Genomic DNA, 15625 nt, shown 5'->3' on the forward strand with positions numbered 1-15625 from the left:
GCAACATGCATATGTAGGAGAAATAAATTGTATATAGCTATACATGTGTGTATGTGTAAATTAATATGGTGGTTTGTGAGACATTGATGATATATATATGATTGGTTCTACTAGAAATTCTATTTATATATATATGCATAACGTGTACAATGTGTAGTATCGTAAAATACCAGCAAACGAAAAAGAATTAAAATGGAAAACACAAAATTAAATGAAAAAGAAATCATAAAACCAAAAACCCCCAAACATTTTAGTACCGGTTGGTGTTACCAACCGGTACTAAAGGGCTCCCGGCCCCCGGAGCTGGCTCGTGCCACGTGGTTGCCCTTTAGCACCGGTTCGTGCTGAACCGGTACTAAAGGGGGGGGGCCTTTAGTGCCGAAATGTTAGTGCCGGTTCCGAAACCGGCACTAAAGGGCCTTACGAACCGGTGCTAATGGCCCGTTTTCTACTAGTGAGTGACATGGTCAGTAAATGTGCAATCAAATTTGTGTAGTTCCACTGGGATGAAGCAATGTTAGCGGTGTGATATTTAAGTGTAACTGCAAAAACACAATTCATGGTAAATAATGCAAGATGGAAGAACTTCATAAAATGGTGGTGGCATTGCTTCAATTTATCGACGGCACTAGACCATTACTTATAGTGACATTAGGTGGCATTGCTTAATGCTTCATGTGATTTTACAATAACAGTAGCGATATGGGTGTAGGGATTGCAGTGGCATAAAGTGGTGAGGCATATATGGTTGCCGAGAGCGGCAAACACTCAGACAGCATGTTTGCATTTGTCCCATTTTTTATCTCCTCGGTGACATTTTCCTATGTGAGCACAGGAGTCCCCCAACACCCCTCGCTTTCTTTCCTTTTTCCACCAAGAGACAGGTCCACTTCCCCCACCCTTCTCCATCCACCATGCTTTCTTTTCCTTTTCAACCAAGAGACATGGTTGGGTAGCCAGTATCTACTACTTTCCCCCGTTTCCTCTTAGAACCAAGTCCTAGATTTGTGCTGCAGCTTTCCCACTTTCTTCCCTGTTTGAACCAACTCTTAGATTCAACTGTATGAACTAGCTTTATCTCTAATAGTAGTAAAAGTCTAGGTGGCTTTGGAACAGCCGACGGAAGTAGAAAAAGATCCACAAGCAGCCACGTGGGGAGGTGGGGCAGTAGAGCAAGGCAGGTTTCGAAGGAATATATACCTGAGGGTCATCGGCATGTGGCAAAGACCTAGTGCGTGCATCCTTATCTGTCACTATCCTTATTTTAGTGGAGTGATTTTGTTGTACCAACTTCAAAATAATGCGCTCGTACGTGTACTCGCGAGTGGGTGTGAGAGAACTAGTGCATGCATGCACCGCTTCTCTTCATGAGAGTACAATATACTACGCCCAAAGAACATTCGCCATAAGAGTAATAATATAAGTGTGTGACGTGTGAGTTAAAATAAAAGGTGCGCAACGTCTTTTATTTTTTAGAAGTTTTAAGGGTTGGGTGTGAAGAGCACATATGTGTGTGACGTCTACCTGCAGATAGACGATGGGTGCGAGAGCACTCGGGAGAGTCGTGACTCATGAGGGTGCGTGTGTGCATGAGAGAGAGGTGGCACGTATCAATGCAATGCATGTGTCCGTAATTCATATCTGACAAATGTCCACCACAACCGTTTCCTGACAAACGCCGTAAGAACCGTTAGATCGACATCCGACAGTGTCAGTTTTGCCATGTTATTTAACAGAACAACCACTCCTCCAACACACAAATCTTCCACGTGAGTGTTAGCAACTGTTGTATGCTCCTCCCTCCATTCCAAAAGGTAGTGCATATAGCTTTATTGAAAATTCGAACCTCACAAACTTTTACCGAATTTTTGTGTACCAAAATGCACATATAGAATACCCAGTATACATCATTTCATTCATCTTCGAGAGGTAACTATAAAGATGGGGTAGGAGTGTACAAAGAAAGACCGTCGTATCACCTGCAGCAATTTCAACCATCCTTTGGTGTGGAGGAATATCATAGGAACTCTATATGATATGATTTTTATAGGAGTTTTTTCCTTTAGAGCCAATTGGTTCATAGGAATAGATTCATATACTCCACATTTCAAAGGAAAATAAACATGATATCATTTTTATAGCTTTAGAGCCACTTGGTTCATATGAATGGATTCCTATACTCCCACAATTTCAACGGAAATATAACATTAGCGTATATTCAATAGAAAAGTTCCTATGATGTGAACCAAATGACATCTCTTTTCTAATCCCTCCTCATAGGAATTGAGATACATGTCATCTCTAGATTCAATAGAAAAGTTCCTATGATGTCCAAATGACATCTCTTTTGCAATCCCTACTCATAGGCATTTAGATATATGCCATCTCTTTCCCTGCAACTTCCATGTATACATTTTCTATTCCTAAATAGCTAGTACAACCCACTAGTAGCTTTCTTCCTAGGCATGCAACTATGGCACAAGAACATGTCATGCATGCAAGTCATAAATCACATTGTTTTTGTACTCTATGCATGCAAGCACCACATCATCAATTCATGCATGTTACTCATAAGTTATTTCTTGCATTAGCTTTTGTATTAACAATGTATGTGTTGGTCACGTGCACACATATGTAGCTCACATTCACATTCTTGTTAGAAATGTCATTCTTTTAACTGCAATTAATTTTTTCTCTTTCTACTCCCTCCGTCTAATTGTGTAAGTCGTCTTCCGAAAACCAAATAAGCCCAAAACACTTAGGCACGGTACATTAACTCCCTCCTCGTTTCTTGTTTGGTGACATATCGACCAATAAGAGGTGTGGGTCGTGCATGCTTTCAATGACTTGAGACTTTCAAGCATGACATGTAGTGGTTAATCCATTGCATGCAATGCTATTAACTAGCAAAAAAATTCAAAGCTGACTTATACACCTAGACGGGTATTACATTTTCATTTTAAGCATACATTCACTTCCCATTAATTATAGATGTTTTTGGAGGAACTTTTATGCATTATTTTGAGTAGAGTAGCAAATTTCACGCGGCCGCGGGTATATCAAAATGGAGGGCCCATGCATCATTGCCTTTCGGTCGAACCTACGTCCACAATTTTTGGTACGTATATCTCCACTGGTCCCGGAACCCAAAATGCTGCCTCGTTCACGTAAAACCAAGTGGCCCACGAATATTAAGGCATCGACTCGAACTCAATCTCTCTCCCGTTTACTATGGCATGGTCCCGCACGCCGTAGTACACCTACAAACTCTACCTCTGCACGCATCATCGTTTTTCTTCAAGAGGACGAGGGAGAAGCGGATTTATAGTGGAGGCGCTTAAAAAAGGATTTGCAGTGGAGGCTCCTGCCCTAGGGTGCCCTAGGTAGCTGCCGCGTGCATCATTGGTTTTCTCTTTTCTTTATGCTCTTGTGCCCTAGAGTGAAATGATGGTTGCTTCGTTCGTCAAGCTTAATGCGGGAAAGGTGGGGCTTTGTGATTTCACCCCTCATCGCTCATTTACTACTAATGTGGCGCTACGACCGGGGTGCCTCCAAGTCCAACCGCTGTTTCGAACTATAATTTGGTGCATCACACGTGGAACAAGATGGTGGATGAGCCACATGTCGGCCAAATGGGTCATGTTAAATGTGTCGCCATTTCGTGTGCGGACTGACCATGCTTGAGTTGTTGCGCAAACACGACAGGACCAGCCTACCACTTGGTTTTGCTCCTTGGTGAATCCTGACTATATTGATCTAAAAAGATACGACTCCTCCGTCTTGGTTTATAGGGTGTGCACGTAGTTCTAGGTCATCCATTTGACAAACTAAATATGAGTTAATATGTCACAAATAGTATATCACTGGATTCTTAAGCGGATGTTGTTTCTAAACATATACTGTTCATCACATATATAGCCAGTTAAATTCTCAACCTATAATGACGTGCATGCCCTGTAAATCGGTACGGAGGAAGTAGTAAAAATTAGGTGATTTTACAAAGTGGTGGGAGGGGGAGCATGGCCAGTCATGCGGGCCCACGTGTCATGATGTACCAAGGCGATGCGCGTCCCTCTTGAGGCAGAATAATGGCAAAAGCAATATGTGTGGTTTTCCTAAAGGATGTGATGGCGAAGCGGATTCAGCGAAGTGTGAAATAATGGTTGCTTCGTCCATCTGGGAAGGTGCGGCATTGTGATTTGATGTCTCATTGCTCATTACTACTACTGGGGCGCTACGACTAGGGTGTGTCCCCCCTGTTGTTCTGCACTATTATTTGGTGCATGACACGTCGATCCGATTGCTATATTTCCCACATGTCGGTGAGAGGAAGTACATAATTCATGAAAGCGAGCGTCGAAGGAGGAGTACAAGACACGACTTGGTTTTTGCTACTTCGCGCGATCCTTCGATACAAACCCTGACTAAAAAAGGCAAGGGAGGGTCTTTTCCCGCACGGCAGGCAGGGGAGTTTGGCATAGTCTGTACGAGGCAACGAGGCAGGAAGGGAAACAAGCAAATAAAGGTTGAGTGACTTAGTTTTGGGTAAATCTGATTTTACGGAGTACGTACCCACTATGGAGGTAGTACTACTTACTACTCCCTCCTTTCCGGTTTATAGGGCTCATCTAAAAAAATCATTTTTTCGTTTTATAAGTCTCAATTCTACTAGTAGTAGTACCATCACATGTTTGGATTTCGAGGTGCATTAAATCACCCGATGCAAGCAGTGTCAAGAAAAAACTCACCAATGCATGTAGAAGTTCATGGAAATTTAGTGGTCATGCATGCATTCATTATAATTAATGCATCGGTAAACATAACTTATTGAGAAAAACGAGCGTACTAATTACTTGTGCAAACTACGAAATTAATTCCACCACTCACTATCTACCTTTGTTGGAGAGATTTTGAAATTGAGCCATAAACAGGAAAGGAGGGAGTAGTAACATAGCCCAGGGTAGCTTGCTGCATCACGGACTCCAAGGAAATTGCTGTAGTACTACTCCTATGCACCACTATACTACTCCTACTACTAAAAGACTTATTTCAAACAATATGATAATCTCTCTAATCAAGGTAGGGACAAGGAGTAAGTGAAGGGAGTAGTAAAATTTTCTCCTCGTCCTCGAGCCACCGCGTGCGTGGGCGAGAGAGCGGCGTAGGCTTAGTCAGCAAGCTTCTCCTCGTTCTGCGACTCTGTGAGCCACCGCGACCGTGGGCAGGGGAGATGGCGTACTAAGCAAGCTTCTCCTCGTTCTGTGAGTTGACGGGACACATCAAAAGTACAGAGCATCTAGTGTATAGACCCTTTCCTCTAAGGTAGGCCCCACATGGTTTTCCTCTTATCAAATGAAAAAACTAAGCATGTGAGATGGTGAACGGAGGGATTACGATACCATTAGTACTACAGTTCTTTTGGAAGGATTGTAGTAATCCCTCCCATTCACATGTTCACATTTCAAGCTTCAATATAAACGTTGCATGCAAGGATTTAGAGGAACCTCGGCAATGCATGTACTCCCTCAATCCATATAGGGTATAAAATGCTTTTTGCAGGCTAAGTTTGACCACATGTTAGAGAAATAATATGACATCCAACTTACACAAATCTTACCATCAAATCCATATGTGGTCATTATACTGCTAACACATGCATGTGTTGCAATTAGTACATAGATACAGTAGTAAACACTCACTATCTAGTAGTACTAGTAGTACTCTACACTACTACTACTATGAGGCCATCCAACTGTGTCCCAAGCTCCCAGCAAAAGACCGCGAACACCGATTATTCGTTCATATTTAAATTTGTTTTCACACAGCGAAATATCTCCATCTCTACTCTCTACTTCTTATAAAAAACCGAGTTGGTGATGATGGTGTGCCTGCCATCTTGTAATATAGACCGTCCGATCTATATCTGACGGATAGAAAGCCAACTATGACAATTTTACAAAAGATACCCGCACCTGTCTCCACATTTACAGATAAGGCCTAGCCTCGTTCATCCTTATCTCCCACAACCTCATTGCTAAGCAATTAAAAAAGGAAGTCTCTGGAACAATCTAGCATGGTGGCCGCTGCCGCCTGCCGACGCCCTCCATCCCCATGCCACCGCCCAGCCCGACCACCAGTCACCACCATGCCCCACTCCTCACCTTATCTCTCATCTTTCTCGAGATATCATTTTTTCGATGAAATTCCAGAGATACCATTTTTCTGATAAAATTCACAAAGTACCATTTTTCTGATAAAATTCTCGAGGTATCATTAATTTCTACACATGGATTACTCCTGCATGGGTCAATCACAACAGGTGTTCTATAAAAAATGCATCTTGATGTTCCGTGCAATGCACGGGCATCTTGCTAGTCCATGAAAACAACACATGGCAAAATTTCACGTTGAACAAGGGATTTGAAAGTCCTGGGAGGGGCTGTTTGGATCTTGCCCAGGGTAGCCAAAATATTGGCGACCCTTTTGTCCACTGGTGCCTTTGCCACTGATGAACGAGGAATAGCTCGGGTGCTCATGCATCCTCCAGCGCGCGCGTTGGAGACGAGCTCACACGTGCTATGCTTTTTTTGTCCCACCACGCCGCCTGAGCCGGCTGCAGACTGACCGGCAAACCACAAATTATGCCATCCAACCGTAGCCGCACACATTCTGACAGCAACTCAACCAATCGGACAAAATTCATGCAAACACGGTGATATTTCATATAAACAATGACATAATTCATATAAAATAATGGATTTTCATACAAACATGACGGATTTCATTACATTCAAATCAACGAAGTGGTGCTAGTTCTCAACAGCACATGTATAATAATACCTGGCCTAAATGGTCGCCCGCCGGTCCATTTGTGTTCCTCATGTCCGACAGCATGATCACCGGACTGCTAGGAGCCGCAGAGGTATATGCTTCAGTGCAAAGGACAACTCGCTTCCCCACTGCCCAACTGACATCATTGGCTGATGCCCAAGATGAGGTGGAAGGGGGCTTCTCTGCTTCCATGGAGCCCATGCGGGGTCAACAAAGGTCCTTGCAACAAAAGGATCCGACAAGACACATGTTGTGTACGCCGGCGTTGCCTCCGTGGTGACCTTCATGGGCCCCTAGTGGTGGCGGCCTCCCATGTTCTACTTCTCCTCGATGATGGTGGCGGACGCGCTGGCCACCGACTCGTCGCTCTCCGCGTACCCAGCTTCTGTCTCTGCTTGCATGGCGCGGCCGCCGGCATGGGAGTCTCGGCCATAGAAATGGGAGACGCGTTCGCAGACATGGGAGGCGCGTTACGAGGCGGCGGCGTGGACGGCAGCAATGACACCCGTGCTCCCCGCCGTGCCAGCGTGGAGTAGCTCGCCGCTCCTCGTCGAGCTAGCCTGGAGCGGCGAGTTGCTGAACCGTGCGCCGGCATGGGGCGGCAACTAGCTCTGTCGGGCAAGGGGAGCGAGGTGGATCAGGGAGTTGCATAGCTCGTATCCAGCGGGCTCAGCGGGCCACCCAGGCGGCTTGGATACAGGATAACTACTCTTCGTAAGCCATTGTAAGAGTGGACAAAATGGTGAAGGAGGAGATAGGGAGCGGCGGAGGTGTGCGATTCTTGGCCCGCGTTTGGCCACATTTAAGTAGGAGATTAAATAGATGGTGGACGGGAGGAGCTCGGCCGGCATGGCGTTTAATGCCAGCCCGGTCATGAACGGACATGTGTCCAGAGTGAGTTTCTCGGCTTCCACACGGGTTTCATGGAGGCGTTTTAATGCGTCAAGGAGGCATGTTTAGCCGGGAGTGCAGCGAGTGGCGCCCTCGACACTGACGTACGACACTGCGCAGTTCTTCCACTGACGTGTGGGATCTTTGGGTACCTGGCCTGCATGTCAGCGACCCAACGCAGGCAGTGCACAACAGAGGAGCTTTTGGTGGGCCAGGGTGGTCAGAAGCAGGCATTTCATAAACCGATAATTGTTCATTGAGTGTGACGTCATCTATTTCATGTAGATAAGCCTACTATATAATGTCAGAGAATTTTAAAATTTTCATATATACGTTGATAGCCCGTTCGATACATTGTGATTCATAAAGACCGCTGCAAACATCAATGTTCTTCTTATCACAAATAAGATTGATTAATCCCCATAACAATCCATGTCCTTAACAAAGGGTGCATGCACGTATCGGTTGAGCACGTGTCTTACATCGTGTGTTGTGTGCATGCATGCGTGCGAGTGTTGCGTGTGTGCATGTCTAAGTTTCAATGTTGCATGCATGTGTGCGTGCGTGGGTGTGTTCGTGAGTGTATGTGTACATGTCAGTGTTGCACGCCTGCATGCGTGCGTGTGTTCATGAGTGCATGTGTACGTGTTAGTGTTGCTCGCCCGCAAGCGTGTGTGTGTTCGTGCGAGTGTTACGTGCGTGCATGTGTACGTGCGGGCTGAGGCTACACGTCAGTCGATTGACTTTTTCATCTCTGGTTAGTCGATTTTCCAGCCGTGGGATACGAAATCAAGGGCCTGTAGTTCATCTTCAACCTCCACCCCCCTGAGTGGCCAGCCACCACCGGTCGAACCGCCGGCCCCGGCCGCCCGCGGCTGGCGGTGCTCCCGCGCCGCGCCGCCCGCCCCGAACCACTCCCCACTGCCGGTCCGCCGCCGTCCCCGCCATCCCGCTAGCCCCCTCCCCCAGCACCGAGCTTTTTCTCCAGCGATCCACACGCCACCCCCCAATCACCGCGCCCCCCACCGCCGGCGACTGCAAACCAGAGGTCTCATGACATAGAATCCCTACCGACCACTAATTTATTACCATTTCTGTCTTTCAAATACGTGCTGACGGGTGGGCCTGATGGTAATGTGCGTTGCTGAATGTGGACCGTTTGACTGGTCAATTGATCGTGTCATCTACAAATTACGGAGCTGTATGGTGAGCCGGTGACCGTACGATCACCATAAAATGTATTTTATTAACAAAGTACAGACTCAAACTACCATTTCTTTCTTTCATATACGTGCTGACAGGTGGGCCCCACGGTTATGCGCGTCGGTGATGCAACACTAGTTGCGCCACATGGAATGTTTGACTGGTCAATGGATCATGTCATCAACAAAATATGGAGTTGTACGGGTGAGCCAGTGACCGTATAATCACGACACGGATTTTTTTAACACGGTACAAATGCAAGCGCTCATAGATACGCGCAAGCACTCATCGCTGTAATCACACACACATAGACCCTACCCCTATGAGCACCTTCGAGAGAGTGAGCCAGCATATGATCTTGAGATTTTACGAAGTCACCATAGGTACCTCGTAGTAGAGGGGAAAGTCTCCCCCCACTAAATGCACATCACCAGAAAATACTGAAATTAATCTAGGATAAATGTGAGCACCAGGACTTTAACCCTGGTGGTCTCAGGAAACCACTGTCCTCCTAACAATCCAACCACATGTTCGTTAGCACCACAAAATGTATGTGGTGACCATGATGAGCTTATCCCGAAGTCCAGTGACCATATTGTGCTTTCGCTTCAAATACAATGACCGTAAGTGTCGTCAACAAAATACTGAGCACGCATCAAATACAATGTCCGTCAGTGTCATCAATAAAATACGGAGACGTACCGTGAGCTAGATACTGTATGATCACCACGAGAATGTATACGGTGACCTAATTGAGCATATTCTGAAGTCCAGTGACGGAATAGTGCTTTCGCTTGAAATACAGTGACCAAAATGCATGAATGTGTCAGGGGCATGCATACTTTTAGAGGGTCGAGAGATAGTTTGTGTGCATACATGAAAGTGGTGTAGAAAGAGGGGGTGTCGGTGTCAAAACCGGCGGATCTCGGGTAGGGGGTCCCGAACTGTGCGTCTAGGCGGATGGTAACAGGAGATAAGGGACACGATGTTTTTACCCAGGTTCGGGCTCTCTCGATGGAGGTAAAACCCTACTCCTGCTTGATTAATATTGATGAGATGGGTAGTACAAGAGTAGATCTACCACGAGATCAGAGAGGCTAAACCCTAGAAGCTAGCCTATGGTATGATTGTTGTTCATCCTACGGACTAAAACCCTCCGGTTTATATAGACACCGGAGAGGGTTAGGGTTACACGGAGTCGGTTACAACAGAAGGAGATCTACATATCCGTATCGCCAAGCTTGCCTTCCACGCCAAGGAAAGTCCCATCCGGACACGGGACGAAGTCTTCAATCTTGTATCTTCATAATCCAGGAGTCCGGTCAAAGGTCATAGTCCGGCTATCCGAACACGCCCTAATCCAGGACTCCCTCAGTAGCACCCGAACCAGGCTTCAATGATGACGAGTCCGACACGCAAATTGTCTTCGGCATTGCAAGGCGGGTTCTTCTCCAAATTCCGTGTACTTATTGAATAGTGTTCGGCTTCTTGTGAATATTGCGCTTCTTGGCTTCCACACCCAATAATGACCTTCTTCCACGTGTCAAATGAATGCGAAAAGCCAGGGTGTTTTTTCATTTACCCCCCTACCTGTGTAAATGAGCCGCCTATTAATGAGGCGAGGATTTAGATCCAAATCACACCATCTTCCCTCCACGAGCATTCATCGGAGCGTATTCAATAGAGATCCATTCCATCATGGCTGGTCGCTGCAGCTCCTCCTCTTGCCTTCCCAGTTCTCAACCTGGAGATTGGGAGAGTTGTTCCATCCCGCACAGCGAGCTGGTGACGCTTCAAACCAAAGGGTTCCTTCCCCCAGCCTATGTGGTCCTGGTTCGAGCCGGGCTTGCCACCTATAATGGCGGAAAGCAAGCGGAGAGCGTCCCCAATCCCTCCAAAGGAGAGCGGGTATGCCTTGTCTCTTACTTGATAAGAGGGCTCGGATTTCCAATTCATCCGTTTCTCTGGGGACTGCTAGAGTTCTATGGCCTCCAGCTGCACAACCTTACACCAACCTCCATATTGCATGTTGCGGGCTTCGTAGCCCTTTGTGAGCTATTTTTGGGCTGTGAAGCTCATTTCGCTTTCTGGAAGAAGTTGTTCTGCCTCGTGCCCCGTTCTCAGGAGGGGTCGATATATCAAGTGGGCGGAGCTGAAGTATGGCGCATCGCTGGGACCGGATATCTATCCGGAAGCCCAAAGAAGGCGTCCGAAGACTGGCCTTCAAAATGGTTTTATATAGAAGATGTCCCCCTGCCAGATCCTATTCGGATCGGCCTCCCTGAGTTCGATAATGCTCCCTTAAAGAAGCGCCTAAGTTGGTGTCCTCAGAGCCCTCAGAAGGAGAATGACAAGGACGTCCTTTACCTGATGGGCCAGATAAGGTTATTGGCTCATTCTGGACTGACCATGATCGAGGTCATGGCCACATGCATTATGCGGGGGGTGCAGCCACTTCAGTATAGGGGCCACCCCATGTGGGATTTCAACGGGGAGGACGGTGCCACCCGCTGCGGCCGTAAGGGGCCGGAATCGGCTGTCGCTTTGACGAAGATCTTGTCCGCATTGTACAAGGGAGAAGAAGAGGAATTTCTCCGCATCAATCCACAGGGCGGATTTTCCATGTACAATCCTCGAAACTGGGTAAGCGGACACTTCTTTTTTGACCATCCGTTCCATATTCCCATAGTTAAGTATCTCATTTTGTGATTTCGACGCAGGAACTGCGCCAGGCCATAAAGGAGATAAATAGCCATCCTCCACAACCCGAGGATCCAGAACGGTACCTCGACCCGGCCTCCCAAGAGGATCCGGACATATCTATGGAGCTGATCGACGGGGTATTTTACCAACTGAGCATCGACAATGCCATGGTGGCCATTACGGCCGATTATCCTGGACCGATCCCCGCCTCACAGGTAATTGAGACCAAAGTCCCAATATCTCGAAAATGATCCGTCCGTGCTTATTTTTGACCATCGTATACCAATGGTGTTTCGCAGGGGAGGATCCCAAGGCAGAATGCCGAGCCTGCGGCGACTAGCCAACAAGGGACCGCGAGGGCGGGCGGGCTGAAAAGACCCGCAGTCTGAATCGAGACATTGGTGCAGCAGTAAGGCACACCGTTTTTATACCAATGTATTATCCTTACGATGCATGTTAACGCCCGTGTTCTTTTTAGGAAAAAGAGGGCTCGCCGGACTATATCCGGAGAGGTTGCCAATCGCGCCTCCACTAGCCAGGCTCCGAAGCCAGGTCCAGAAGCAGAGGCGAACATGACGCGCACATCAGATGTTCCTCCGACAGAGGATGCGGACAGGCTGTCTGCCACCAATTCCGAGGTGGAGAGTGCCATGAACAACAGGCGTCGCCGAACAGTTCTTCGCGACGCTTGTCTATCCCGTGAGGCATTGGAGGCCTTTAACTTGGGAGACACGTATCTCCGAGCTGCTCAAGATGGTCTAACCAGAGCCGCGGAGCAGTATGTAAAGGACATACGGGTAAGAAAATTTTGGTGATTATATATATATACCAGTAGCCCCCGAGACTTGAAACGGTTAGAATAACTGATTTAAGGATCATTTGTTATGTAGGTTCTTACAGAGAAGAATACCCTACTGTCCTAGGAGTTGGAAGAATGCAAGACCCAACTTCAGGTCGCACTAGCCTCAGCTGGGGAGCCCAAGAAGACCCCCTCTGGTATTATACGCCTCAATTGATAAGTATCATGTAGAGTGCGGCATGTATACGAGTCTGACAATAAAATTGCAGATGGCGCCGTATTAGATCCGGATAAGTAGCAACTCCTACGCCAGCTAAAGGCTGGTGAGAGCGTGCTTACGAAGGTGAGGCAGGAGAAGAATGATCTCCAGGATGCCAACACCCAGCTGGGCATGGAACTAAAGGATGTTCATGCCCAACTGTCGGACTCCATTAAGGAGAATCGGCGGCGTCGACGCGACATATTTAGTAAGTGCTTGAACGAACTTTGAAAAAGAGTTCGGCGAGGAAGTCGACTAACAGAGTTATGTCTGTAGGTATGCTGACGGGTCATCCTGCGGAGGAAATGCCCGGTTCTACGGGTGACCTTCTTCCCGAGCTCTCGCAATTACATGAAAGAGTTCGGCAGGTGATGCAACAGCGTCGCCCAGGCCTTGTGACCCTCCGTCTCCATGCCCGAAGACCTTGGAGATCTTGATGAGAAGGTGAAGGGAGCACGGCGGCGCTTCCGATTATGGAAGATATCGGCCTGCCGTCAAGGCGCCAGGGAGGCCTGGGCCATGGTGAAGATGCGGTACACGAAGGCTGACCCAAACCACATGGTCGAGGTCGGACCTGTGGGGCCCGATGGGAAGGAGATCCCTGTTAGCTTAGTGTACGGCTAGGTAGAGTTGGCCGCCAAATATTCCCAACAGGACTGTAAACTAGACAACCTATTGGATGGTATTGAAGAGGAATTTAGCCAGTCAAATTGACTATGTAATTTAAGATGACATGTAAAATGCCTTCTAGCCGGATTGTAGATCGTTTGTCATGGCGGACCTTTTCGCTTCAACCTCGGGACCCGATAGTCCGGAGTGTGTCCGAATACCCTCTCGGTTATGTAAGAACCGGGGCATGCATGGAAACCAGGCGTTGGGGTCATTAGTGCTTGAATAGACAAGTGCCCAACTAGTTATGTTATATTACATGGTTAGTAAGAAACATCTTCCAGGGAGAATAGTTCCGTTAAGGGTTCCTTTCCCATAGAGGCATGCCCTAAAGTGCATGTCCGGACTGTGAAAAAAGCAGAAAAGCATCTGGGGGCAGGTAAATAAACAAGTGGGAAATCATCTTTTAGTTCACCGACCGAATATTCCCTTAAGAACGCTAGCTTTCGGCTTCACCCGGTCTGAGGTACACATCCAGCTGACCCGGCAGTAACAATCGCAGAGGTGCTCCCTTTACCTCCTAGCCGAACAATCGGGAACGTAGGGGTAAGCACAGGAGCTAGGCAACCCATCTTGGCCAAAACTTAAGTCATATTGATGCATATAATGGTGAATAAAAGGTACATGCGGAAGTGTGACACATGTTTTGGGCATGAAGCCCGTATAAATAAGCTTCTGTTAAAGAAGCCCCCAGGTATAATGAGCGCAGATAGCGCGTCAGTTGTGTGTGAACAAGGCACGAACGAGCCCTTAAAGGCTATAAGAAAAAGAGAGGGGAGAAGGAGAGAAATATAAGACAGCTAGTGTATAAAAAATGGACAGAGGAAGGAGACGAACACAGAGTCCGGCACTAGGCGTAGAACCTTTGAAGACGGGCTGCGTTCTATGGGCTCGGCTCGAGACGGTTATCCGATGCGTCCCGCAAACGGTACGCTCCACCAGTCAGGACCTGGTCAATAATAAAGGGACCTTCCCATTTGGGCTTGAGCTTGTCCTTTTTCTTGTCCGGCAGGCGTAGAACTAACTCGCCAACATTGTAGGTTTTGGCCCGTACTTCTCTGCTTTGGTATCTTCGAGCCTGCTGTTGATAGAATGCGGAATGGGCTTTTGCCACGTCACGCTCCTCCTCCAAGGCATCCAAACTATCCTGCCGATCGAGTTCGGCTTCTCTTTCTTCGTACATGCGCATGCGAGGTGAATCATGAATTATGTCGCAGGGCAGAACCGCCTCTGCGCCGTATACCATAAAGAATGGTGTGTATCCAGTGGTGCAATTCGGCGTGGTCCGCAGCCCCCAGAGTACGGAGTCGAGTTCCTCTACCCAGTGCGTGTTAGATTCCTTGAGGGACCGCACTAATGTGGGTTTGATGCCACTCATGATTAGACCATTTGCTCATTTGACTTGACCGTTAGTTTGTGGGTCATAGACTTAAGCATAGTCGAGTTTGTGGGTGTCAAAACCGGCGGATCTCGGGTAGGGGGTCCCGAACTGTGCGTCTAGGCGGATGGTAACAGGAGACAAGGGACACGATGTTTTTACCAAGGTTCGGGCCCTCTCGATGGAGGTAAAACCCTACTCCTGCTTGATTAATATTGATGAGATGGGTAGTACAAGACTAGATCTACCATGAGATCAGAGAGGCTAAACCCTATAAGCTAGCCTATTGTATGATTGTTGTTCGTCCTATGGACTAAAACCCTCCGGTTTATATAGACACCGGAGAGGGTTAGGGTTACACAGAGTCAGTTACAACAGAAGGAGATCTACATATCCGTATCGCCAAGCTTGCCTTCCACGCCAAGGAAAGTCCCATCCGGACACGGGACGAAGTCTTCAATCTTGTATCATCATAATCCAGGAGTCCGGCCAAATGTCATAGTCCGGCTATCTAAACACCCCCTAATCCAGGACTCCCTCAGGGGCTGTCCGGTGGAGACAAGGAGAGATATGCCCTTCGTTTGTCTTTCCCATGACAAATGTTTTAGGATGCACAATGGAATTAACTTTCATGTATAACATTGTACAGAACAATTCATGTATAAACATTCACAATGCAGAACAATTTTTTTGGATGCACCATGGAATTAACTTTCATGTATAACATTGTACTATTGTATATGCTTATTTTCTTAGTGGCCGATTGCGTGTGTGGTGTGGTGGGCACATCATTTATAGTTGTAGTGGGTCAACATGAGGACTCATGGGCCGGTTCCATCCTGCGCCACATAGATTGGACCGAGACGCATTATACGAAGACCCATGTGGAGGA

This window comes from Triticum urartu, chromosome 6, assembly GCF_003073215.2.
Source record: "Triticum urartu cultivar G1812 chromosome 6, Tu2.1, whole genome shotgun sequence".
NCBI lineage: Eukaryota > Viridiplantae > Streptophyta > Magnoliopsida > Poales > Poaceae > Triticum > Triticum urartu.